This window comes from Phyllobates terribilis, unplaced genomic scaffold (genome assembly GCF_046119375.1).
Source record: "Phyllobates terribilis strain yellow unplaced genomic scaffold, ASM4611937v1 Scaffold_4__5_contigs__length_816908805, whole genome shotgun sequence".
Lineage (NCBI taxonomy): Eukaryota > Metazoa > Chordata > Amphibia > Anura > Dendrobatidae > Phyllobates > Phyllobates terribilis.
The window spans coordinates 678,402,048-678,427,815 of record NW_027362764.1 but is presented as its reverse complement, the minus strand read 5'-3'; the positions used below and the strand labels follow the sequence as shown (position 1 = coordinate 678,427,815).

Below are 25,768 nucleotides of genomic sequence, written 5' to 3'. Positions count from 1 at the left end.
TCTGCGGTTTTCGCTTTGCTCAGCTCTGTCCGCCGCGTCTGCGGTTTTCGCTTTGCTCAGCTCTGTCCGCCGCGTCTGCGGTTTTCGCTTTGCTCTGCTCTGTCTGCCGCGTCTGCGGTTTTCGCTGTGCTCAGCTCTGTCCGCCGCGTCTGCGGTTTTCGCTTTGCTCAGCTCTGTCCGCCGCGTCTGCGGTTTTTGCTTTGCTCAGCTCTGTCCGCCGCGTCTGCGGTTTTCGCTTTGCTCAGCTCTGTCCGCCGCGTCTGCGGTTTTCGCTTTGCTCAGCTCTGTCCTCCGCGTCTGCGGTTTTCGCTTTGCTCAGCTCTGTCTACCGCGTCTGCGGGTTCGAATTTGTCTCCCAGTTTGTACTGGACCCTACCCAGCCTGTGCTCTAGTCTGCCTGTTCCTGTATTCCCCGGTGTGGGTCAACAGCCGTGTCCGGAGTCTGACCTGGAGTAGACCCTGGTTCCTCTGCTCGGTTCCTCACTGGTGCACTGGCGTCGTATGCCGTCGTGCGACCTTGGTCGGATCGGGCAGATACTTAGTTACGCCCCTCCAGGCACTCTCCGGTTCATGGCACAGTGGAATCACTACATAAACACGCACACGCCAGTCAGTCCGGGCGTGTGCATAACAGCATGCTCAGGCCATGGTTCCCGTTGAGCCCCACGGCCTTCGCTCTCTGAGAAGTTTTCCAGTGAATACATGCATTAAAAATAAATAAATAATTTTTTTTTTTTCTCAGCTGAGTTCCAGGCGAATTACGCACCCGTCCAGATGGATCTATCTGCTCTCGTTCCTGCGGATCCGCCACGTTACTATGGGGATCCAAGACAAAGTCGTGCATTTGTGGAGCAATGCATGCTACACTTCAAGTTCTACCCTCTATGTTTTCCCACCGATCGGGTTAAGGTGGCATTCATTATGTCTTACCTGGCGGGTGATGCCTTGGAATGGATCAACCCCCTATATGAAACACAGGATCCGATCCTCCTGGACCTAATGGCCTTCCTTGTGGCCTTTCTAATGGTCTTCGATGATCCTAACCCGGAGGCTCCTGCTGAAGCTTCACCTCCCAATATCCTGGAGCAGCCCCGATGGGTAATGTGTGTGGGTAGCGCAATAGTCCTCCAGCCCAATGAGACTACTGCCCACCCAGAATCCTCACAGGGTGACTACGCTTCCCGGAAGACTTCTCCCAACCTCAAGAGGCAGTCCAGACGTGCTAGACGTAGAGGCAAGCCGTCACGCCAGGGTCTGTCCTCCCTGAGACCTCCTGACCCCAACCTTGAAGTCCCTACTGAAGCTACATCTCCCTGTATCCCGCAGAAGCCCCAACGGGTAATGTGCGTGGGTAGTGCACCGGTTCTCCTGCCCGAAGAGACTTCTGCCCATCCAGACTCCACACAGGAGAACTTCCTGCACCCGGCATCAGATGCTTCACCCACTTTAACCGGTGTGCATGTCCAAGGATGCTCCAAAGCTGTGGTTACCTCTGAGTCTGTGCACCTCTACTACCTGGTGGAGGACCCCCTGTTGCCTCCTGAATCCTCCGGGATACCACTCGATGACAAATGGAGAGAGACTTCTCTACACTCGGTACTCGATACTTTGTCCGCTTCGTCCTGTGAGCCTGACAATGGGTACCCCAAAGTGGTAGTTACCCCCGAGTCTCTACACCGCTCCGACCAGGCGGAGGACCTCCAGTTGTCTCCAGAACCCTTCGGGGTGCTACCTGGTAGCGAAAGGACAGAGACTCTCCTATACTTTGTACCTGATACCTCGCTCGCTTCGTCCAGTGAGTCCAACCTAGTGTACTCCGAAGCAGAGGTTACTCCCGAGTCTCTACACCCCTCCAACCAGGCGGAGGACCTCCAGTCGTCTCCAGAACCCTACGGGGTGCTACCTGGTAGCGAAAGGACAGAGACTCTCATATACTCTGTACCTGATACCTCGCTTGCTTCGTCCAGTGAGTCCAACCTAGTGTACTCCGAAGCAGAGGTCACTCCCGAGTCTCTACACCCCTCCGACCAGGCAGAGGACCTCCAGTTTTCTCCAGAACCCTTCGGGGTGCCACCTGGTGGTGAATGGACAGAGACTTTCCTATATCCTGGATCTGATACCTCGCCTGCTTCGTTCAGTGAGTTCGACCTTGTGTACTCTGAAGCAGAGGTTACCCATGAGTCTCTACACTCCTCTGACCAGGCGGAGTACCCCCAGTTGTCTCCAGAACCCTTTGGGGTGCCACCTGGTGGTGAATGGACAGAGACTTTCCTATACTCGGTACCCGATACCTCGCCTGCTTCCTCCAGTGAGTCCGACCTAGTGTACTCTGAAGCAGATGTTTTCTCTGAGCCTCTGCACTCTTCTGACCCGGCGGAGGACCTCCAGTTGTTTCCTGAATTCTCCGGGGTACCACCAGATAACAAAGAGACAGTGACTTTTCCTCATTATGTACCTGATAACCCGTCTATTTCTTCCTGTGAGCTTGACAAGATGTACCTCGAAGCAGAGATTACCCCCAAGTCTCTGTCCCCCTCCAACCCGGTGAAGGACTTCCAGTTGTCTCCTGTACCCTCTGGGGTGCCACCTGAAAATATGTGGAGAGAGACTTCTTTGTGTGCTGTTCCTGGTACTCCACCCGTTTTGTCTGTTGCCAAGGATGGCTGGATAGGAGGTAGCATCCTAGCTAACCAGATGAGATCAATTTTTCCTGTGGACTGTGGAAGTGATCTCCTTGAAGTGAACAACTGGTCCTCGAATTCCCTGCGGAAGATTCTGGCAGGCCTGAAGAAGAGGGGGCGTAAGGGGGGGGTACTGTAACATACCTGGCGGCGTCCTGGCATGGTGGTCCATCTCCCACTGTGCAAGAGCGCGCACTTGATCTCCAGTCCAGAATGTCTCTCTGGCTTCCCTCCTTGCTGTCTGTTTGTCTGTTTCTGCTGCTTAAGGGCGGCGCCCGATCACTTCCTGCTTTTTGTACCTGCTGTGGGTCACACCCCTTGTGCGTCCTCAGCCTATTGCTGTCTGTCACCTGGTATATAGCTCAGCTGCTCCCATCTATCCTTGCCTGAGCATAGTGTTTCATTCAGTGTGTGCTTGCACTCTGAAGGTGCCAGGTCCCGTTCTTTGTCTCCTGCTTTGCGGTATCTGTTCCCGTGTCTGAACTGAGTCCTGTCTATGTCTCCTGCCTTGCGGTATCTGTTCCCGTGTCTGAACTGAGTCCTGTCTTTGTCTCCTGCCTTGCGGTATCAGTTCCCGTGTCTGAACTGGGTCCCGTTCTTTGTCTCCTGCCTTGCGGTATCAGTTCCCGTGTCTGAACTGAGTCCTGTCTATGTCTCCTGCCTTGCGGTATCAGTTCCCGTGTCTGAACTGAGTCCTGTCTTTGTCTCCTGCCTTGCGGTATCAGTTCCCGTGTCTGAACTGAGTCCTGTCTATGTCTCCTGCCTTGCGGTATCAGTTCCCGTGTCTGTACTGTGTCCTATCTGTGTACCTTAACCTGCAGTCTGTACTCGTTCCTTGCCTGTTCGTTCCGCCTTCCTGGAGGCTGTATTTCCAGGCCAGTCTGAACACGCTCCTTGCCTGTTCGTCCTGCCTCTCTGGGGGCCGTATTCCCAGACCCGCTCCTGTATCCCGCTGCAGTGTCGGTCTCCTCCGTACACTCAGTTCCAGTCTGAACTCTCTCCTATCTTTTACCTGTTTTTTCTCTATGTCCGTTCCATTCCTTTTTCTGCAGAGTCTGAACTCGTACCTAACTCCTGCTCGTTGTCACTGTACTTCCGTTTGTGAGTTTGTGGTCCACTCGCTACTTCTCTGCAAGTACCCTGTGGGTATCTGGTTCTGCCTTTCCCTTCTAGTCTGTTCCGTGTGAACAGAGTCCTGTCCGCCGCGTCTGCGGTTTTCGCTTTGCTCAGCTCTGTTCGCCGCGTCTGCGGTTTTCGCTTTGCTCAGCTCTGTCCGCCGCGTCTGCGGTTTTCGCTTTGCTCAGCTCTGTCCGCCGCGTCTGCGGTTTTCGCTTTGCTCAGCTCTGTCCGCCGCGTCTGCGGTTTTCGCTTTGCTCAGCTCTGTCCGCCGCGTCTGCGGTTTTCGCTTTGCTCTGCTCTGTCCGCCCCGTCTGCGGTTTTCGCTTTGCTCTGCTCTGTCCGCCCCGTCTGCGGTTTTCGCTTTGCTCTGCTCTGTCCGCCCCGTCTGCGGTTTTCGCTTTGCTCTGCTCTGTCCGCCCCGTCTGCGGTTTTCGCTTTGCTCTGCTCTGTCCGCCGCGTCTGCGGTTTTCGCTTTGCTCAGCTCTGTCCGCCGCGTCTGCGGTTTTCGCTTTGCTCAGCTCTGTCCGCCGCGTCTGCGGTTTTCGCTTTGCTCAGCTCTGTCCGCCGCGTCTGCGGTTTTCGCTTTGCTCAGCTCTGTCCGCCGCGTCTGCGGTTTTCGCTTTGCTCAGCTCTGTCCGCCGCGTCTGCGGTTTTCGCTTTGCTCAGCTCTGTCCACCGCGTCTGCGGTTTTCGCTTTGCTCAGCTCTGTCCACCGCGTCTGCGGTTTTCGCTTTGCTCAGCTCTGTCTACCGCGTCTGCGGTTTCGAATTTGTCTCCCAGTCTGTACTGGACCCTACCCAGCCTGTGCTCTAGTCTGCCTGTTCCTGTATTCCCCGGTGTGGGTCAACAGCCGTGTCCGGAGTCTGACCTGGAGTAGACCCTGGTTCCTCTGCTCGGTTCCTCCCTGGTGCACTGGCGTCGTATGCCGTCGTGCGACCTTGGTCGGATCGGGCGGATACTTAGTTACGCCCCTCCAGGAACTCTCCGGTTCATGGCACAGTGGAATCACTACATAAACACGCACACGCCAGTCAGTCCGGGCGTGTGCATAACAAATTGCGTATAATTGTATTTATATATACGTTTATAAGATATATATATATATATATTAATTTGTAAATTAGAACTTCATATATATAAATTTAAGTAGCAATATTTTGAATTACATTAGAACCAACCAATATATGTATAAGATATTTAAATAATTCTGTTTCTGTATTAATTTGATATTTAATTTTATTTTCCTATATTTCCTTAGAATTTTCATTCCAAAGCAGGATTTGATCAAAGAACTCTAAAATGGATTTATTTCTTTATTCACACAGGAAGTGAAAAAATTGCATGATTTTATGTGTATAACATTTTAAAATAAAAACAATATATCTAGTTGAACTATAATATATATGTAATACTTATTAATTCTTTTGTGTTGCTAATATTTTCTGTGCATGAAGTGTTCGTGCAAATTAAAGTAGCTTTACAGCATGACGTGTGACAGCTGCGGCCTTTGAACTTTGAGCTAATAGTATAGGATCCCATTCATTCTATTTTCAACTGATGTAACTTAAGACCGGGCAGCCAGTGAAAAAAGAATCTAAGACAAGAGTTTTTTCAAGTGTCTGAAATTCCAGTGACTTACTCTCATATTATATAATATGTACTTGGGAATAGTCAAAGAAATATAAAGATATTCAATTGATATGGCAATTCGCATTAATAAATTGGGATACAACAATTTTGGGTTAAATATATATATATATATATCTAAAACTTCATATGTGGAATGTTTGAGTTGAACAGATCTGTGAATGTCAGAGTGAAGGTGACAGATGAGTAAATCAGCAGCTGCTAAGTGTGATTGATGTGACAGAGGCCTCGTATGTTTGTATGTTTGAAAAAAAAAATGTTTCTTTATGTGAAGGTACAAAAATATATTTAATTTTGAGGAAATTATAATACATAATTAGGTATTATCTACATATATATATTTCTATATTTCTTTAATAATTATTATTTCTTGATTTAACTAATAGTGGATAAGGGCAACCACACATCAAAATGGTTTACAAAGCAAATTTATATTTAGAATAATTTTCCACATGATAATATTCTTGAATAACTATAATATTATTTTTAATGGTTACCTAAATAGGTACACACATCTCTTTAGTCAAATCTATGCTACTCATCGATATGAAATTTATGCACAATATTTCTAGAAGAATAATTATTTTTAATTTGGTTCTGATATATACATAAATTTTATAAAATAATATTTTTTGGTATTAAGGGGGAAAATGTGTTTTTGATCCTGATTACATAATCACTTTTGATCAATACTTATTTTCCACACATTTTAATAAAGAAGAAATAATAATAAGGTACTATGGTATAATTAAGAAGGGTATTACATGCAAAGTTGCATAATTTAATATTTTTTGGTGGTACAAGGTTATGACAAATATGAAATCATCCAAATAATGGAGATATAAGGGTATTTTTTATGGAGAATATAATTACTCTGCATTTGTTATTAAAATTTAAAGGCCTTATTTTTATTTTTATTCTTATTTTTACTCTTAATTTTATTCTTCATTTTTAAAATTTTATTCTTACTTTATACTTCTTATTTTTCTATTTTTTCATTTTTTAATTCTCATTTGATTTTATTTGAGTTCAATATCTCAATTGAGAAAACACATTAATATTTAATAAAGTAATGTCTAATACAAGAGTATTGCTTCATTAAATATATATTGCTAAGGAAAAAAATGTTTACATTTTCTGAGTAAACACAATTCATTCATTCATTTATTCATTCATTCATTCATTCATTCATACATTCATATATTTATTCATTTTGGTTCAGGAGTATACATTCTTTGATATTATTGGTTTAATAAAGATATAAAAACTTGTTTTTTCAAAATACACTGACACCTATGGGTTGGAAAAGGTATTTACACCTATGACATAAAAATGTTCTATCATGTGGAGAACTTGATTGATAATGAATTATTATCTATTATTGTTTATTATTCCAAACATAATTTATTTTAATATTTTGATAATAATTAGATGGATATTACTGATTGCTATGGTACGCTGTGATATTATAGGTTAGGAAAAACTGCCAGATTTGGTATCAGATTAGGGAATGAAGACTTCAATCAAGACATCGCAATTATGAATTCTATCTTAATAAAGACTCTTAATTTTTATAAATCAAAGAGATTCTCAAAAGTTACAAGAAGAAGCAACTGATATCCGGACGTCTCAGAAGGTAACAGGTGTGAATGCTGAGTGTTATAATAGACTGTGTCCATTACATACAATACAATTCACACCACTGATCACCAGGACGGCAGAGGACGATGATCCTATATGTACTGTGTTGTGTTCAAGTTTCATCACGTTCCAGTGGTTTCTTATCACCTGCAACGCTTGAATGAAAGCTGGTGAACAGGTAATACCTGGCATATGTGTCCTGTATATAAAGGACTGAGTACTGGTTATGGTGCTATATAAAGCAGGAAAGTAGCAAGTTAACCCTTGCTTTACTGACCAAAGACGTCACATCTGTTCCAAAAGTGACACGAGACCAGTGCGGACACACGGAAGATTCCAAAGACGATCCAACGTAAGTCCAGGTGACACTGCACATATATTAAAGCTACATTTCATCCATGGACTTTGTTTTCTTATCAACTGACACACATGATCTTTCTAATAAAGAGTACAGTTTATGGACTGAACAATAATGAGCACAATTATGGACTGTACAATATCTACATGCTGTAATTTATTTCAAAGGAGTTTTCATCTAAAGACTGTGTTATAAAAGAACAAAGAAGAAGACGAGACGACGACCCGATGACATCAGATGATGACGATTGAACCCGCGATTGCTTCAATTTAGATATAGGGAAGTATAATTATACATATTAAATGAATATTAGTCACGGCTTACCATAACATGAATTCACGTCATTATATAACAATAATCCGATATTGATACTATTATTACTATTATTATTATTATGGAATTTTAATGATATTGCCAAGGAAGAAGGAAAGAAAAAATGATTGATGAATGTATCTTCTTTTGAGATATTTCAGTTAAAGTCCTTTTATTCTCAAAAAGGGGGAAATGTTAAATGGTTAATTATGGAAATTCATTTGGAATGTTAATCGATAACCATTTTTCTGAGTTCTATGCCTCAGCCATCGTGTCTAGTTGACATGCGCTATTTGTGTGTGTATTTTTGGTTCACTACCATATGTAGAACAGGTGTCCATACGACTGGCTATAAAAGCCCATGGTACAGAAAGGGGGGGCTCTCTTGCTCTGCCCACCCCACAAGACACAGAATCTTCATGCTGAGAAGCAGATGACATGTAGGCCTGGACACATGCTGGACAAAGACATGATTTACCAGCCAGGATCCAAGGAAAGATGGGTGAATCTCAACAATTAAACAATTAAGCTAATTATGGACAAATGAACAATTAGTTTATAACTAATTATTGTATGTACCTGCTGCAATCTGATTCTTTTTAATGGACAATCCAAGAATAAATAGATACATTTTTTTATAAGAACATCGTGATATTGATACTTTGAGAAGTCCTCAGTAGAAAAAAATAATACAGGAAGAGTATTATTTTACATTCTCCCATCCAAGTACTAACCAGGCCCAACGCTGCTTAGCTTCCGAGATCAGATGAGATCAGGCATGTTCAGGGTGGTGTGGCCGTAGGCAGAGACAAGCCTCTCACTTGCTGCTTTTCTACTTTGACGTCTGGCTGCCGGCTGCCCTTTCCAGTGCTCAGCAAGACCAGGTCCTTTTGTGCTTTCCCTTCTCTTCAATTTTTTTGCTGGCTTCCTTAAAAGGTCTTGGAGACACAACGCCCCACTCAGAGCCGCTGAGCTCACTGATCGGCTGCAGCGCTGTCGACGGAACGTCAGCTTCACGGCCAATGCCACAGGCCGGGAGCAGAGGCGAGACTCAGGGGTAGACCCGGGTACGTTGAGTAGAGCGCGGTTAGTTGCTTTCTAATAGCCTGCAGCCGGGGATTAACTTTTAATGAAAGGGAACAATCCCTTTGACTGTCTGCAGCACGCCACACCTAGGAAGCGCACTCTTACACACAAGCCAGCATGCACACGTGCTCGCACGTGACAACACCCCCTATCTGCCCCTACAACCTCTCCGTCACCATGCGTCAGACTCTCCTGCCTGTTTTATGATTTCAGGGCCCTAGCAGGAATCACCCCCTCCCCTCCCCAATTCCTTCCGCACCTTCCTTGCACTGAGGTTAGCTCTTTGTCAGCCGTCTGGCTTGGTTACAAAAGCTTCTTTGCAGAGAAACATGTTACTTCTGCTGGCCCTCGCTAGGCGGCCGGCATCCAAAACCTTCCCTGGGCACCTGCTGAAAGCCTGGCCCCTTCACGGCCCCGGGTGCTTTTAACGCCATCATTTCCACACGGCGAGCTGCGGAGTCAATAAGCACTCCTAGCCGTGACAAGGAGCTCGGTGTCAGGCCTGCGAGAAGGGCGGCCGGGTAGCGTACTTAGCTGCCAACTGGCGCAGAGGCCTTGGGGTTGCCATCATCTAAGTTACTTAAGGTCGGTGTCTGGCAAGGCGCCGTTCCATGCTAGCTGAGCTGGGCAGTAGGGCAAAACGTCATCAAAATGGTCTACAGCACCCGATGTTCCCCCATCCAAGTACTGTCTGAGCCCAGCCCTGCTTTGCTTCCGAGATCAGACGAGATCGGGCGTATCCAAGGTGGTATGGCCAGTAGACGCTGCTCGATCCATCGCCCGGCCAGCCTTTCTCAGGATCGCTTGGTGGCAAGCAATCTGGCCGTGACGGGGCGGGCTCCGAAGGGTCCATGCAAAGGCTGTGCCGTCCCTACAGGTGTGGTTTGTTTAGCAGTGATTCACCCGCCGCATCAGGTGTCTTCAAAAATGTCTCGGCGCAGGGTCTCCTGCAGGCTAAACCCTTCATCGCGGTAATGTGACAGAAAGAGCAAGCTGGATCCGTAACCTGGGGGCTGAGCGAGACGTCCAGGGGTGAATGAAGGAAGAGGGTGAGATGGTTGCCAGTGACTTTGAGCTGCTCTTCAAGGGGGAGGGTCGTGTTGCCTGCAAAGGTCTTCTGCTTGGGGTTACCGGTGGTTGCCTCCAGCCACGCGGGAGACGCTGGTCCTAGTATTAAAAGAAAAGAAGCAACAATGCTGGAGGCCCACGGCGATCATAAGGATGCTGGTATTTTGCAGAGATGAAATACCGCAAGAGAGAAAGCAAATGAAAAAAAGAAAAGAGAATGAATGTGTGCACTTTTGAAAGGGAATGGAAAAAAGGCATAGAAGAGAGTGCCCCCTGCTGGTGGAAGGAAGGAAAAAGCAAAAGCCTACAGCACCTGGTATTCCCAGGCGGTCTCCTATCCAAGTACTAACCAGGCCCGACACTGCTTAGCTTCCGAGATCAGGCCTGTTCAGGATGGTGTGGCCGTAGACAGAGACAAACCTCTTATTTGCTGCTTTTCTTCTTTGACGTCTGGCTGCCGGCTGCCCTTTCCAGTGCTCAGCAAGACCAGGTCCTTTTGTGCTTTCCCTTCTCTTCAATTTTTTTGCTGGCTTCCTTAAAAAGTCTTGTAGACAGAAGGCCCGACTCAGATCCGCTGAGCTCACTGATTGGCTGCAGCGCTGTCGACGGAACGTCAGCTTCACGGCCAATGCCACAGGCCGGGAGCAGAGGCGAGACTCACCGGTAGACCCGGGTAGGGTGAGTAGAGCGCGGTTAGTTGCTTTCTAATAGCCTGCAACCGGGGATTAACTTTTAATGAAAGGGAACAATCCCTTTGATTGTCTGCAGCACGCCACACCTAGGAAGCGCACTCTCACACCCAAGCCAGCATGCACACGTGCTCGCACGTGACAACACCCCCTATCTGCCCCTACAACCTCTCCGTCACCATGCGTCAGACTCTCCTGCCTGTTTTATGATTTCAGGGCCCTAGCAGCAATCACCCCCCCCTCCCCATTTCCTTCCGCACCTTCCTTGCCTTCCGTGCACTGAGGTTAGCTCTTTGTCAGCCGTCTGACTTGATTACACAAGCTTCTTTGCAGAGAAACATGTTACTTCTGCTGGCCCTCGCTAGGAGGCCGGCATCCAAAACCTTCCCTGGGCACCTGCTGAAAGCCTGGCCCCTTCACGGCCCCGGGTGCTTTTAACGCAATCATTTCCACACGGCGAGCTGCGGAGTCAATAAGCACTCCTAGCCGTGGCAAGGAGCTCGGTGTCAGGCCTGCGTGAAGGCGGCGGGCTAGCGTACTTAGCTGCCAACTGGCTCAGAGGCCTTGGGGCTTCCATCATCTAAGTTACTTAAGGTCGGTGTCCGGAAAGGCGCCGTTCCATGCTAGCCGAGCTGGGCAGTAGGGCAAAACGTCATCAAAATGGTCTACAGCACCCGGTGTTCCCAGGAGGTATCCCATCCAAGTACTGTCCGAGCCCAGCCCTGCTTTGCTTCCGAGATCAGATGAGATCAGGCGTATGCAAGGTGGTATGGACAGTAGATGCTGCTCAATTCATCACCCAGCCAGCCTTTCTCAGGATCGCTTGGTGGCGAGCGATCTGGCCGTGACGGGGCGGGCTCCGAAGGGTCCATGCAAAGGCTGTGCCGTCCCTACAGGTGTGGTTTGTTTAGCAGTGATTCACCCGCCGCATCAGGTGTCTTCAAAAATGTCTCGGCGCAGGGTCTCCTGCAGGCTAAACCCTTCATCGCGGTAATGTGACAGAAAGAGCAAGCTGGACCCGTAACTTGGGGGCGGAGCGAGACGTCCAGGGGTCTACAGCACCCAGTGTTCCCAGGAGGTATCCCATCCAAGTACTGTTCGAGCCCAGCCCTGCTTTGCTTCCGAGATCAGACGAGATCAGGAGCATCCATGGTGGTATGGCCAGTAGACGCTGCTCGATCCATCGCCCGGCCAGCCTTTCTCAGGATCGCTTTGTTATGATCTGCTACAGAGACTAAGGAAAGAAAGGAGATCTATCCCTACAATAGAACTAAGCTAGATCCCTACGATGTAACGGGGAACCTGATCCTGCGATCAGACCCGCTAAAGTCCTCGGCTAGTCTGAACGCAGACCTATAGATGTGAGGGAGGGATCCCTACAAGATCTAGGGACTTGGAAAAGTTGGACACCTCCTAGCAGAAATAGTAGCAGTCAAAGACAAACACACAACAAAAAGGCATAGGGGTCAGAAGACCTAGCAAAACTAACAGAGAACGGCAACAGAGCAACAAGCTAGCTCAACAGTAGTAAATACAAATGAAGTCCAGCAAAGCCAGGTAGGCAAAATGGTCATGTGACCAGCAAACTAAGAAAAAACCTAACAGGAGAGTTGTAACAGTACCCCCTCTTCTAAGAGGATCCTCCGGATCCCCTAGGCCCAGGCTTACCAGGAAACCTCCTGTGAAACGCTCGGACAAGTCTGGGGGCAGAAACATAATCCGCTCTCACCCATGAGTTATCCTCAGGTCCGAAACCCTTCCAAGCGACGAGATACTGCAAACTCCCTCTATACCGTCTAGAATTTAGGATGCGGGAAATTTCATATTCCCCGTCCTCCACCACCAGAGGAACAGTGGCAGAGGCGTCACCATCCGACACATCAGCTTTTTTCAACAGAGAAACATGAGACACCGGATTAATCCTCCAGGACGTAGGAACCTCCAGCCTAACAGTAGATTGGTTAACTATCTGAAGTACCTTAAAGGGCCCTACGAACTTGGGACCCAATGTTTTAGAAGGAATCCTCAATCGCAGATTCTTAGAGGACAACCAAACCATGTCACCAACCGCAAACAAAATCTCTTGCCGTTTCCTATCAAAGTACCTCTTAGATTTTTTGTTAGCCTCCTGAAGATTACCACGCACATCCGTCCAAACTCTCTCCAAATGACCGGAAAAACTCTCCTCCTCAGGCACAGCCGAAACCAATTTGGAAAATGACCCAAAAGACGGATGTCTCCCAGAACAACAAAAAAAAGGCGAACACCCAGCAGAAGAGGATGTATGGTTGTTAAGAGCAAATTCAGCAAGTGGCAGAAACTCAGACCACCCCTCTTGATTGTCTGCCCCAAAACAACGCAAGAACTGCTCAACATCCTGGTTCTTCCTTTCTGTCTGGCCATTAGACTCAGGATGATATCCGGATGAAAACGACAAATGAACTCCCAACCTGTCACAAAAGGCACGCCAAAAACGAGCCATGAACTGAGGTCCCCTATCAAAAATAATGTCAGTAGGAACACCATGTAGTCTGATAATCTCCTTGACAAAGGCCTTAGCGAGTGTCTTAGCGCAAGGCAGTTTGATGAAGGGAACCAAGTGACACATCTTGCTAAAACGGTCCACGACCACCCAGATGACCGTGAAACCTTCAGAGGGAGGAAGGTCAGTAATAAAGTCCATAGCCAGATGTGTCCAAGGTGCACTAGGAACCTCCAGAGGGCAAAGCAACCCCGCAGCAGGAGCATGCGAAGACTTGGATCTTGCACACACAGTACATTGGCGCACCCACTTAATGACTTCCTTCTGCCATCCAGGCCACCAAAAACTGCGACCCACAAGTCTCTTGGTCTCAGAAATTCCTGGATGACCTGCCAACTGAGATTCATGACACTCAACAAACAAATCTCTCCTAAAGGTCCTAGGCACAAACAATATCCCATGGGGAGTGTTAGATGGGGCATTCTCCTGTGCTTTAAGAATCTCATCCTCCAAAACGGAGTCCAAAGCAGCAATCACAACACCTTCTTGTAAAATGGTCTCCTCTTCCTCCTCAACACCGACCATGGGAGAAAAGCTGCGAGACAAAGCATCCGCTTTAACATTCTTGGTACCCGGGATGTAAGTAACGGAAAAATTAAACCGCGAGAAAAAAAGTGCCCACCTAGCCTGACGGGCATTCAAGCGCTTGGCAGCATCAAGATAGATCAGATTTTTATGATCAGTGAAAACCTGAATGGGAAATTCAGCACCTTCCAAGAGATGACGCCAGTGTTCAAATGCGAGTTTAATCGCCAGCAATTCCCGATTATCAATATCGTAATTAAGTTCAGTCTCGGAAAATTTTTTTGAAAAAAAGGCACAGGGATGTACTCCATCCTTGTTTTCCTGAGACAACACAGCACCAACCCCCACCGAAGAAGCATCAACCTCAACCAAAAACGGCTTAGTCACATCAGGCTGCATAAGGATGGGAGCAGAGGTGAACCTCTCCTTTAGAAACACAAAAGCTTCAATGGCCTCAGAAGTCCAATGAACCACATTAGCACCTTTCCTGGTGAGATCGGTCAGCGGTTTGACAATAATAGAAAACTTTTTTATGAATTTTCTGTAATAATTGGCGAAACCCAAAAACCTCTGTATCGATTTCAAACCAATAGGCCTAGGCCATTCCTGCACAGCTTGAACTTTAACCGGGTCCATCTCAAAACCTTCACTGGAGATAATGTAGCCCAAAAAACTATTTCTCTGTACAGCGAACTCACATTTCTCCAGCTTAGCAAAAAGCGAATTGTCCATTAATAACTGTAATACCTCACGTACGCTTCGCCAATGAGACTCCAGATCCGGCGAATAAATCAAAATGTCATCCAAATACACAACCACATTTTTGCCGATTAAAGGTCTAAGGATATCATTAATAAGATTCTGAAAAAATGCTGGAGCATTGGTGAGACCAAAAGGCATAACCAGATTCTCAAAATGACCCACAGGAGTGTTAAAAGCAGTCTTCCATTCATCACCCTCCTTCATGCGCAACAAATTGTATGCCACACGGAGATCAATTTTAGAGAACCACTTGGCCCCCACTAACTGGTTAAATAAATCAGGAATCAATGGCAGTGGGTAAGGATTGCGTACAGTAATTTTATTAATCTCACGAAAGTCCAGACAAGGACGTAAACCGCCATCTTTTTTTTTTACAAAAAAAAATCCAACAGCCACAGGAGACTTGGAAGGCCTAATGTGACCGGCGGCCAAGCTTGTCTGTATGCATTCTTCCAAAGCCTTTCTTTCAGGAATAGTAAGATTAAATAAACGACTCTTAGGAAAAGTCGCGCCAGGGACAAATTCAATGGTACAATCATAGTCTCTATGGGGAGGCAAAACCTGCGACTCCTCCTCAGAAAAAACTCTCCAAAAATCCTGAATAGGTACAGGCAATTCCCCTCTATCCACAGCAGCAATGCGCCCGTTACAACACTTGTCATGACACTTAGGGCTCCAGGACTTAATTTCATTGGTAGACCAATCCAGTACAGGATTGTGCAATTTTAACCAGGGTAGCCCCAATATTACTGGAGAAGGCAAATTATCCAATACCACCAAATCCAAATTCTCTTGATGAATACCATTAATAGTGAGGGGAAATTCACAGACCTTGTGAGTAACACTCTTCAAGGGCGAGCCATCGACAGAAACCACAGCAATAGGGGATGACAAAGTTTTAGGTTCTAATCTAAGTTTTTCCAAGAATCCCCCATCAATCACATTCAGAGTAGATCCACAATCCACAAATACCCGAAATTCAATTAATTCATCCTGAGCAGCAGTAGTGGCAGATAGGAATACTCCCTTAGAATTTAAACAGGCAATACGAGCATGACTGACCATTTTTTTCTTTCTTCTTACGAAGCACACAGCTCTTAATAAAATGACCAGAATTTCCGCAATAGAAACACAAGCCTTCAGAAAGTCGGCGGTCTTTTTCCTGAGAGCGGGGTGCCATCGGCTCTCCATTGTCAGCACAGAACCTCTCAGGACTCGAAGCTGACATAGCAGAGGATTTGCTCTCATTAACCCTTTCACGCAGTCTCCTGTCCACCCGTATAGCTAATTGCATTGCCTCCTGCAAGTTTCCAGGTGTGGGATAAGCAATCAGTAAATCCTTTACCCTTTCACATAGCCCTGCAAGAAACAAGCTTTTCAAAGCAGAATCGTTCCACCCCACCTGGGCAGACCACCGACGGAAGTGAGAACAATATTTTTCCACATTACCTGATCCCTGCCTCAAACGTCTTAATTCAGACTCAGCAGATGAGACACGATCAGGATCATCGTACAACAAACCCAAAGCAGAAAAAAAACTATCCACTGATCTAAAGTACGGATCACTAGGTTGGAGAGAGAAGGCCCATCCCTGAAGATCTTTGCGCAAAAGTGACATTATGATCCCTATGCGCTGTGATTCATCACCAGAGGATCCGGGTCTCAAACGAAAATATAATAGACAAGCATTATTAAAAGAAAAAAAATCTTGTTGTTTGCCAAAAAATAGATCAGGCAGACGTACCTTAGGTTCCACAAAATGCGCTCCAGAACAGCTACTCACGTGTTGTTGGAGCTTGGTCACCTCCAGAGAGAGTCCCTGCAAGCGTTGAGCCAAATCTTGCACCGAGACCATGATGGAAAACTGGAGGTCTTTTCTTAGAGAAATTTTTTTTTTTTTTTTTTTTTATGGCTGGAATTACTGTTATGATCTGCTACAGAGACTAAGGAAAGAAAGGAGATCTATCCCTACAATAGAACTAAACTAGATCCCTACGAAGTAACGGGGAACCTGATCCTGCGATCAGACCCGCTAAAGTCCTCGGCTAGTCTGAACGCAGACCTATAGATGTGAGGGAGGGATCCCTACAAGATCTAGGGACTGGGAAAAGTTGGACACCTCCTAGCAGAAATAGTAGCAGTCAAAGACAAACACACAACAAAAAGGCATAGGGGTCAGAAGACCTAGCAAAACTAACAGAGAACGGCAACAGAGCAACAAGCTAGCTCAACAGTAGTAAATACAAATGAAGTCCAGCAAAGCCAGGAGGGCAGAGCCGGATTAAATTGGCAAAATGGTCATGTGACCAGCAAACTAAAAAAAAACTAACAGGAGAGTTGTAACACGCTTGGTGGCGAGCAATCTGGCCGTGACGGGGCGGGCTCCGAAGGGTCCATGCAAAGGCTGTGCCGTCCATACAGGTGTGGTTTGTTTAGCAGTGATTCACCCGCCGCATCAGGTGTCTTCAAAAATGTCTCGGCGCAGGGTCTCCTGCAGGCTAAACCCTTCATCGCGGTAATGTGACAGAAAGAGCAAGCTGGACCCGTAACTTGGGGGCTGAGTGAGACGTCCAGAGGTGAATGAAGGAAGAGGGTGAGATGGTTGCCAGTGACTTTAAGCTGCTCTTCAGGGGGGAGGGTCGTGTTGCCTGCTAAGGTCTTCTGCTTGGGGATACCGGTGATTGCCTCCAGCCACGCGGGAGACGCTGGTCCTGGTGAAAAGGAGCCTAGTATTAAAAGTAAATAAGCAACAATGCTGGAGGCTCACGGTGATCAGAAGGATGCTGGTATTTTGCAGAGATGAAATAGCGCAAGAGAGAAAGCAAATGAAAAAAAGAAAAGAGAATGAATGTGTGCACTTGTGAAAGGGAATGGAAAAAAGGCATAGAAGAGAGTGCCCCCTGCTGGTGGAAGGAAAGAAAAAGCAAAAGCCTAGAGCACCTGGTATTCCCAGGCAGTCTCCCATCCAAGTACTAACCACGCCCAACCCTGCTTGGCTTCCAAGATTAGACAAGGTTGGGCGTGTACAGAGTGGTTTGGCCGTAGGCACAGACAAGCCTCTCACTTGCTGCTTTTCTACTTTGAAGGCGTAGACAAGCCTCTCACTTGCTGTTTTCTACTTTGAAGGCACAGACAAGCCTCTCACTTGGTGCTTTTCTACTTTGAAGTCTGGCTGCCGGCTGCCCTTTCCAGTGCTCAGCAAGACCAGGTCTTTTTGTGCTTTCCCTTCTCTTCAATTTTTTTGCTGGCTTCCTTAAAAGGTCTTGTAGACAGAAGGCCCCACTCAGAGCCGCTGAGCTCACTGATCGGCTGCAGCGCTGTCGACGGAACGTCAGCTTCACAGCCAATGCCACAGGCCGGGAGCAGAGGCGAGATTAACCGGTAGACCTGGGTAGGGTAAGTAGAGCGCGGTTAGTTGCTTTCTAATAGCCTGCAGCCGGGGATTAACTTTTAATGAAAGGGAACAATCCCTTTGACTGTCTGCAGTGTGCCACACCTAGGAAGCGCACTCTCACACACAAACCAGCATGCACACGTGCTCGCACGTGACAACACCCCCTATCTGCCCCTACAACCTCTACCTCACCATGCGTCAGACTCTCCTGCCTGTTTTATGATTTCAGGGCCCTAGCAGGAATCACCCCCCCCTCCCCAATTCCTTCCGCACCTTCCTTGCCTTCCTTGCAGTGAGGTTAGCTCTTTGGCAGCCGTCTGGCTTGGTTACACAAGCTTCTTTGCAGAGAAACATGTTACTTCTGCTGGCCCTCGCTAGGCGGCCGGCATCCAAAACCTTCCCTGGGCACCTGCTGAAAGCCTGGCCCCTTCACGGCCCCGAGTGATTTTAACGCCATCATTTCCACACGGCGAGCTGTGGAGTCAATAAGCACTCCTAGCCGTGGCAAGGAGCTCGGTGTCAGGCCTGCGGGAAGGCGGCGGGGTAGCGTACTTAGCTGCCAACTGGCTCAGAGGCCTTGGGGCTTCCATCATCTAAGTTACTTAAGGTCGGTGTCCGGCAAGGCGCCGTTCCATGCTAGCCGAGCTGGGCAGTAGGGCAAAACGTCATCAAAATGGTCTACAGCACCCGGTGTTCCCAGGAGGTCTCCCATTCAAGTACTGTCCGAGCCCAGCCCTGATTTGCTTCCGAGATCAGACGAGATCGGGCATATCCAAGGTGGTATGGCCAGTAGACGCTGCTCGATCCATCGCCCGGCCAGCCTTTCTCAGGATCGCTTGGTGGCGAGCAATCTGGCCGTGACGGGGCGGGCTCCGAAGGGTCCATGCAAAGCCTGTGCCGTCCATACAGGTGTGGTTTGTTTAGGAGTGATTCACCCGCCGCATCAGGTGTCTTCAAAAATGACTTGGGACAGGGTCTCCTGCAGGCTAAACCCTTCATCGCGGTAATGTGACAGAAAGAGCAAGCTGGACAAGTAACTTGGGGGCAGAGCGAGACGTCCAGGGGTGAATGAAGGAAGAGGGTGAGATGGTTGCCAGTGACTTTGAGCTGCTCTTCAGGGGGGAGGGTCGTGTTGCCTGCAAAGGTCTTCTGCTTGGGGTTACCGGTGGTTGCCTTCAGCCACCCGGGAGATGCTAGTCCTGGTGAAAAGGAGCCTAGTATTAAAAGTAAATAAGCAACAATGCTGGAGGCCCAAGGTGATCAGAAGGATGCTGGTATTTTGCAGAGATGAAATAGCGCAAGAGAGAAAGCAAATGAAAAAAAGAAAAGAGAATGAATGTGTGCACTTGTGAAAGGGAATGGAAAAAAGGCATAGAAGACAGTGCCCCCTGCTGGTGGAAGGAAGGAAAAAGCAAAAGCCTACAGCACCTGGCATTCCCTGGCGGTCTCTGTTAAATGGTTAATTATGGAAATTCATTTGCAATGTTAATCGATAATCATTTTTCTGATTTCTATGCCTCAGCCATCGTGTCTAGTTGACATGCGCTATTTGTGTGTGTATTTTTGGTTCACTACCATATGTAGAACAGGTGTCCATACGACTGGCTATAAAAGCCCATGGTACAGAAAGGGGGGGCTCTCTTGCTCTGCCCACCCCACAAGACACAGAATCTTCATGCTGAGGAGCAGATGACATGTAGGCCTGGACACATGCTGGACAAAGACATGATTTACCAGCCAGGATCCAAGGAAAGATGGGTGAATCTCAACAATTAAGCTAATTATGGACAAATGGACAATTACTTTATAACTAATTATTGTATGTACCTGCTGCAATCTGATTCTTTTTAATGGACAATCCAAGAATAAATAGATACATTTTTTTATAAGAATATCGTGATATTGATACTTTGAGAAGTCCTCAGTAGAAAAAAATAATACAGGAAGAGTATTATTTTACAATGGTGAGCCAGCCAGTCCTGTTTTTTTGTTTTTTAAATTAAGTAAGTGAATTTATTCCGTGAACAAGGGGGGAGTCCTGACGAGCTGAACAGCTGTTGTTCACGTGTCAGTAAATTCACTAGTTTGTCACGAGAAGCAGAAAGGACCTACAGACTGAGGAAAGACAGGAAGCAGAGGTACTAACAAGGAACAGAATCACACAGGAAAAGAATCAGACAAACTGAAGACAGGACGTGCTGATAAAGAGAAGCCAAGGAATCTTAAGGTAAGCAAAATATGGATATAATTTCTTCTTTTCCTAAACAAAGTAATATTAATTTCAAAGTTAATGTAGGAGATGACATAGAAGTTTTGTGGCTCAGTTTATACAAAGAATGTGAATTGCAGAATTTACAGTTAACTTCTAAATTGGTAAATAGAGACAAACAGAAATTGAGAAATATTCTACATTTGGTAGATTTTTTTCATAGTCTTGTGTTAGAGATTTCTTAGCAGGAAAATAGTGTAGAAGTGTCAGACGGTGATACTGATTCTGACTGTAATGTGGAAAATGAACAAGAAGTAAGACACGTGTCTGTAACTGAAGGTGACCTTGGGTCTGACCAAGAGACGGACATACAGAAACCTGACATGGGAGGAGACATGACTGACATACGAGAAACCGACATACTAGGTGATGTGGGAGGAGACGTGAGTGACGTAGGAGGAACGGACGTACAAGAGCCACTAAAAATATCAGAGAATTCTGGAATTACCCAGGCTCAACTCCAAATTAAAATGAGGAAAAATTTGCTGAAATTATACAAAATCATGCCAAAATATGATGTCAAAATCCATGCCTGTAGAAATTCAGAGACATTTGAGAGCTTCTCTGATAAGTTTGATTTATCCAATGAGGAGAGGAATAAATTATTTAAAATATGGATTCCTGTGACATTGTCCAGACGTTTACATTTAATGCCCTGTGAAAATGACTCTCCTAATGGATGGGAAAATGATTCGGACAGATTAAGATATTTGATTTATTGTGTCACAAAGGATTTTCCCAACATAGAAGAGCTGCAGAAACTATGGATTGGTAGGAAGGAATGTACATATACATTCATGTCCATATTTGAACGGTTGTACAAAGCTCTCATCAAAAATGGAAAAGTACAACATATGATAACAACTTTTGTACAAAAATTCTAATTCCTAAATTCAGTTTCCCAAGTTATGGCATCACAAAAAAATTCATTATTTGAATGTGCGCAGATGCTGGATTTTGTTAGAAAACATGAGAATCGTGAAAAGAAAATAAATCAAGCTAAATTTATAAAACCAGGAAAGGTAAAATCTTACCAAAAGCCAATATCAAACTCTCCTAGACTGAGTCATCCCCATAGTGAACTCTATCAAATACGCAGAAGATTTCATATATGTTATAAGTAGTGTTGAGCATTCCGATACTGTAATATCGGGTATCGGCCGATATTCGCGGTATCGGAATTCCGATACTTAATTCCGATACTTTTACAATATCGGATACCGGAATCGGAAGTTCCCATAATGCCTGCACTCTGCAGTGTCTGTGAAGGATGACAAGTTGGATGGCAGCGCGATCCAGCCTGTCATCAGAATGCCATCCTAGCGGGGGAGAATTCTCCTGATTGTTTAAAAGCCGGCGGGCGGTATAAAGCCGCCGGCTTTTAAACAATCACACAGCCCCATACTGCTTCCCCGCAGCCTCCCACCCCGATCCTCCGCTCCCCTCGCCACCTCCCATCCCGATCGTAAGTTAGGACCGGGCGGGGAGCGCAGCTCCAAGGAGCGGGGAGTGAAGGACCCGGGCGGGGAAGCCGGCAGTGAAAAGACTTCACCGCCGGCTTTCCCGTTCTGTGCTGCGCTTTCCCGCCGGTTATTTCAAATGAACAGCTGAGGTATCAGGTGATGCCGATCAGCTGTTCATTTGAAGTAGTCGCGGTGCCCTCAGAGGGTTCATGTGAGTTCATGCTTGACTGCATGAACTCACATGAACTTTCCCACGGCCGCACAGGTCAGCCTCACCTCCCAGACCCGTCATGATTAGTGTGTGTGCGGGGTGTGTGTGCGGGGTGTGTGCGCGATGTTTGTGCGGGTGTGCGCGGTGTCTGTGCGATGTGTGCGGGTGTGTGCGGGTGTGTGCGTGCAGGCAGACATAGGCCGATGTGACACTACTACTCCCATCGGCCTATGTCTGTCCCCCGTCCACTCGTGCCAGCAGGATCAGCTCGATGGGAGCAGTAGTTCCCATCAGACTGATCCTGCTATTTAAATTGCCCTACTGTGTCCCCAATAAATGTTAAATACATGTCATTGGTGGCCAGTGGTTACCTACAAAAAATTAGTTCATACATTACCTGTCCCCGCCGATCGCCACCTAAAATAAAGTAAAAAATAAAAAACTACACCTATACTCACCTAGACACCTAATTCCCCGAAGCCATCGATCTCCTGTAATAAAATATAAAATAATAAACCACAACCTTATCCTTACCCCTCCGTAGCAGTCCACGAGTGTCCCACGAAGATCTCCAGTTCAGAGCAGCCACATAGAATGTGACCGCTCTGAACCGCTGCCGCCGCTAGAATGACGGGGCCGTAAGGGTTCACCGGAGTTCAGGCAGCGCTGCTCCGGTTAGCTCCTTTACGGCCCTGCTGTATCGTGAGAAATTCCCACGGTACAGCAGTGCCGTAAAGGAGGTCTCCGGAGCTGCGCTGCCTGAATGCACTCCGGTGACCTCAGTCAGTGGCTCCCGCTGGCTGCCGGGAGTGGACGTGTTCCCGGCAGCGTGAGCTTACAGCAGCCATGCACAGCTGTCACCATCTCCAGATGTGACAGCTGTGCATGGGAGATCAGCGCAGGAACGTGGACAGGTAACTATTATTTTTAGTAAACTAAGAATTAAATAAAATTGTGTGTTTTATTTCAAATAAATTATTTTTTTCTGGGTGTAGTGTGTTTTTTCTTTTTAACACTTTGTAGGTTAGTAATGGGGGTGTCTTATAGACGCCCATCATTACTAACCTGGGCTTCATGGCAGCGGGCGCTGACATGAACCCCACCACTATTACCCCCTGCCACCGCACCAGGGCAGCGTGGAAGAGCTAGGCTAAGTGCCAGAGTTGGCGCATCCTATGGATGCGCCATTTCTGGGGCGGCTGACGACTGGTGTTTCTAGCCTGGGAGGGGGCCAATATTCATGGCACCCTTCCTGGGCTATTAATATCAGCCCCCAGCTGTCTGCCTAGCCTTTGCTAGCTATTAAAATAGGGGGGACTGCACGTCATTTTTTTTGGGGGGGTCCCCCATTTTAATAGCTAGTAAAGGCTAGGTATTCAGCTGGGGGCTTATATTAGTAGCCTGGGAAGCTCCGTGGGTTTTACCCCCTTCCCAGGCTTCAAACATCTGCCCCAGCCGTCTGCTTAACCTCCGCTAGAGACTAAAATTATGGGGGATCCCACACCATTTTTTTTTTAAATAAATCCATTATTTTAACACTAAATGACATTTGAGGAGTTAATAAAGATGCAGTCCCTAAATTATTATTTATTTTTTAATTAATTTTTCCCAAAACTTTTGACGTGGGCTTCGCCATATTTTTGTATGCCAGCCAGGTACAGCATCCAGCTTCTATGAACGCGCCATTTTCCGGGGCGGCTGCGGACTGCAATTTTCAGCGGGGGGCAGAAAGCTTGGGCCTCCCTGCGCTGCAGATTCCATCCCCCAGCTGCCTAGTTGTACCTGGCTGGACACAAAAATAGGGAGAAGCTCCACGTTTTTTTTTTTTTAATTATTTCATGAAATTCATGGAATAATTAAGAAAAAATGGGCTTCCCTATATTGTTGTGTCCAACCAGGTACAAATAGGCAGCCCGTTCCTGCCTGCTGTACCTGACTGGACACAAATATAGGGCGAAGCCCCACATCAATTTTTTTTAATTATTTCATGAATTTCCTGAAATGATTTAAAAAAAATTGACGTGGGGCTTCGCACTATATTTGTGTCCAGCCAGGTACAGCAGGCAGGAACGGGCTGCCCCCAACCACCAGCTGCCTATTTGTACCTGGTTGGACACAACAATATAGGGAAGCCCTTTTTTTCTTAATTATTTCATGAATTTCATGAAATAATTAAAAAAAAAAAATACGTGAAGCTTCTCCCTATTTTTGTGTCCAGCCAGGTACAACTGGGCAGCTGGGGGATGGAATCTGCTGCGCAGGGAGGCCCAAGCTTTCTGCCCCCCCCCCGCTGAAAATTGCAGTCCGCAGCCACCCCAGAAAATGGCGCGTTCATAGAAGCTGGATGCTGTACCTGGCTGGCATACAAAAATATGGCGAAGCCCACGTCAAAAGTTTTGGGAAAAATTAATTAAAAAATAAATAATAATTTAGGGACTGCATCTTTATTAACTCCTCAAATGTCATTTAGTGTTAAAATAAAGGATTTATTTAAAAAAAAATTGACGTGGGGCTTCGCCCTATATTTGTGTCCAGCCAGGTACAGCAGGCAGGAACAGGCTGCCCCCAACCACCAGCTGCCTATTTGTACCTGGCCGGACACAACAATATAGGGAAGCCCTTTTTTTCTTAATTATTCCATGAATTTCATGAAATAATTTAAAAAAAAAATGCGTGGGGCTTCGCCCTATTTTTGTGCCCAGATACAGCTAGGCAGCTGGGGGCTGGAATCCGCAGCGCAGGGAGACCCAAGCTTTCTGGGCCACCCCCGCTGCAAATTGCAGTCCGCAGCCGCCCCAGAAAATGGCGCGTTCATAGAAGCGCCATCTTCTGGCGCTGTACCCAACTCATCCAGGGCCCTGGTGCGGTGGCTCACTGGGTAATAAAGGGGTTAAGGCCAGCTTGGCATTATCAGCTGGCCCTAAGCCCGAAATTCATGGGGTCACGCCAATATTAGACATGACCACCATGAATTTCTAGTAAAGTATTTAAAAAAACACAACACCCAGAAAAAAGTACTTTAATTGAAATAAACACACAATTCTTTATTATTCTAAATTAAACCATACTTACCATCACGCCCATTTCAGCTGAAGCCAACGATCTCCTGCAATAAAAGTAAAATAATAAAGCAACATCATCCTTACCTTTCCATGGCTCCCACGACAGCTTCAGCTCTGCTACATCGAGATGACAGGCTGGACCGCAGCAGAACGCTGCCATCCATCCTGTCATCCCGCAGACACTGAGAAGCGCAGGCATACTTCCACTCCTCAGTGTCTGGCTGTGACGGTCATGTCCAATGAACTCAGCTCACCTCATGTACGTCACTGACAGCGTGGGAAAATTCTCCTGCACTCAGCACTTCAGCGTGAGAATTTTCCCACGCTGTCAGTGACGTGCATGAGGTGAGCTGAGTTCATTGGACATGACCTCACCTCATGTATGTCACTGACAGCGTGGGAGAATTCTCACGCTGAAGCGCTGAGTGCAGGAGAATTTTCCCACGCTGTCAGTGACGTGCATGAGGTGAGCTGAGTTCATTGGACATGAACTCGGCTCATCTGGATGACGTCACAGAGAGACACTGAGGAGCGAAAGCATGCCTGCGCTTCTCAGTGTCTGCGGGATGACAGGCTGGATGGCAGCGTTCTGCTGCGGTCCAGCCTGTCATCTCGATGTAGCAGAGCTGAAGCTGTCGTGGGAACCATGGAAAGGTAAGGATGAGGTTGCTTTATTATTTTACTTTTATTGCAGGAGATCGTTGGCTTCAGCTGGAATGGGCGTGATGGTAAGTATGGTTTAATTTAGAACAATAAAGAATTGTGTCTTTATTTCAATTAAAGGACTTTATTCTGGGTGTTTGTGTTTTCTTTTAACTTTGACTATGGGGTTAGTAATGGGGGTGTCTTATAGACGCCTCTCCATTACTAACCTGGGCTTGATGTCAGCTGGCATTATAAGCTGACATCAACCCCAACCCTATTACCCCCTGCCACCGC

General features: G+C 46.8%; 6 pseudogenes; all 6 read right to left on the bottom strand.

Annotated features, from left to right (window-relative positions):
* Positions 1 to 9,497: 9,497 nt before the first annotated feature.
* Positions 9,498 to 9,607, bottom strand: LOC141270351 (5S ribosomal RNA; annotated as a pseudogene).
* Positions 9,608 to 10,213: 606 nt separating this feature from the next.
* On the bottom strand, positions 10,214 to 10,322 carry LOC141270142 (5S ribosomal RNA; annotated as a pseudogene).
* A 941-nt stretch (positions 10,323 to 11,263) lies between these two features.
* On the bottom strand, positions 11,264 to 11,383 carry LOC141268439 (5S ribosomal RNA; annotated as a pseudogene).
* A 268-nt stretch (positions 11,384 to 11,651) lies between these two features.
* On the bottom strand, positions 11,652 to 11,771 carry LOC141268249 (5S ribosomal RNA; annotated as a pseudogene).
* Positions 11,772 to 17,358: 5,587 nt separating this feature from the next.
* Positions 17,359 to 17,477, bottom strand: LOC141269987 (5S ribosomal RNA; annotated as a pseudogene).
* Positions 17,478 to 18,499: 1,022 nt separating this feature from the next.
* LOC141267791 (5S ribosomal RNA) lies at positions 18,500 to 18,619 on the bottom strand (annotated as a pseudogene).
* Between the last annotated feature and the right edge of the window lie 7,149 nt (positions 18,620 to 25,768).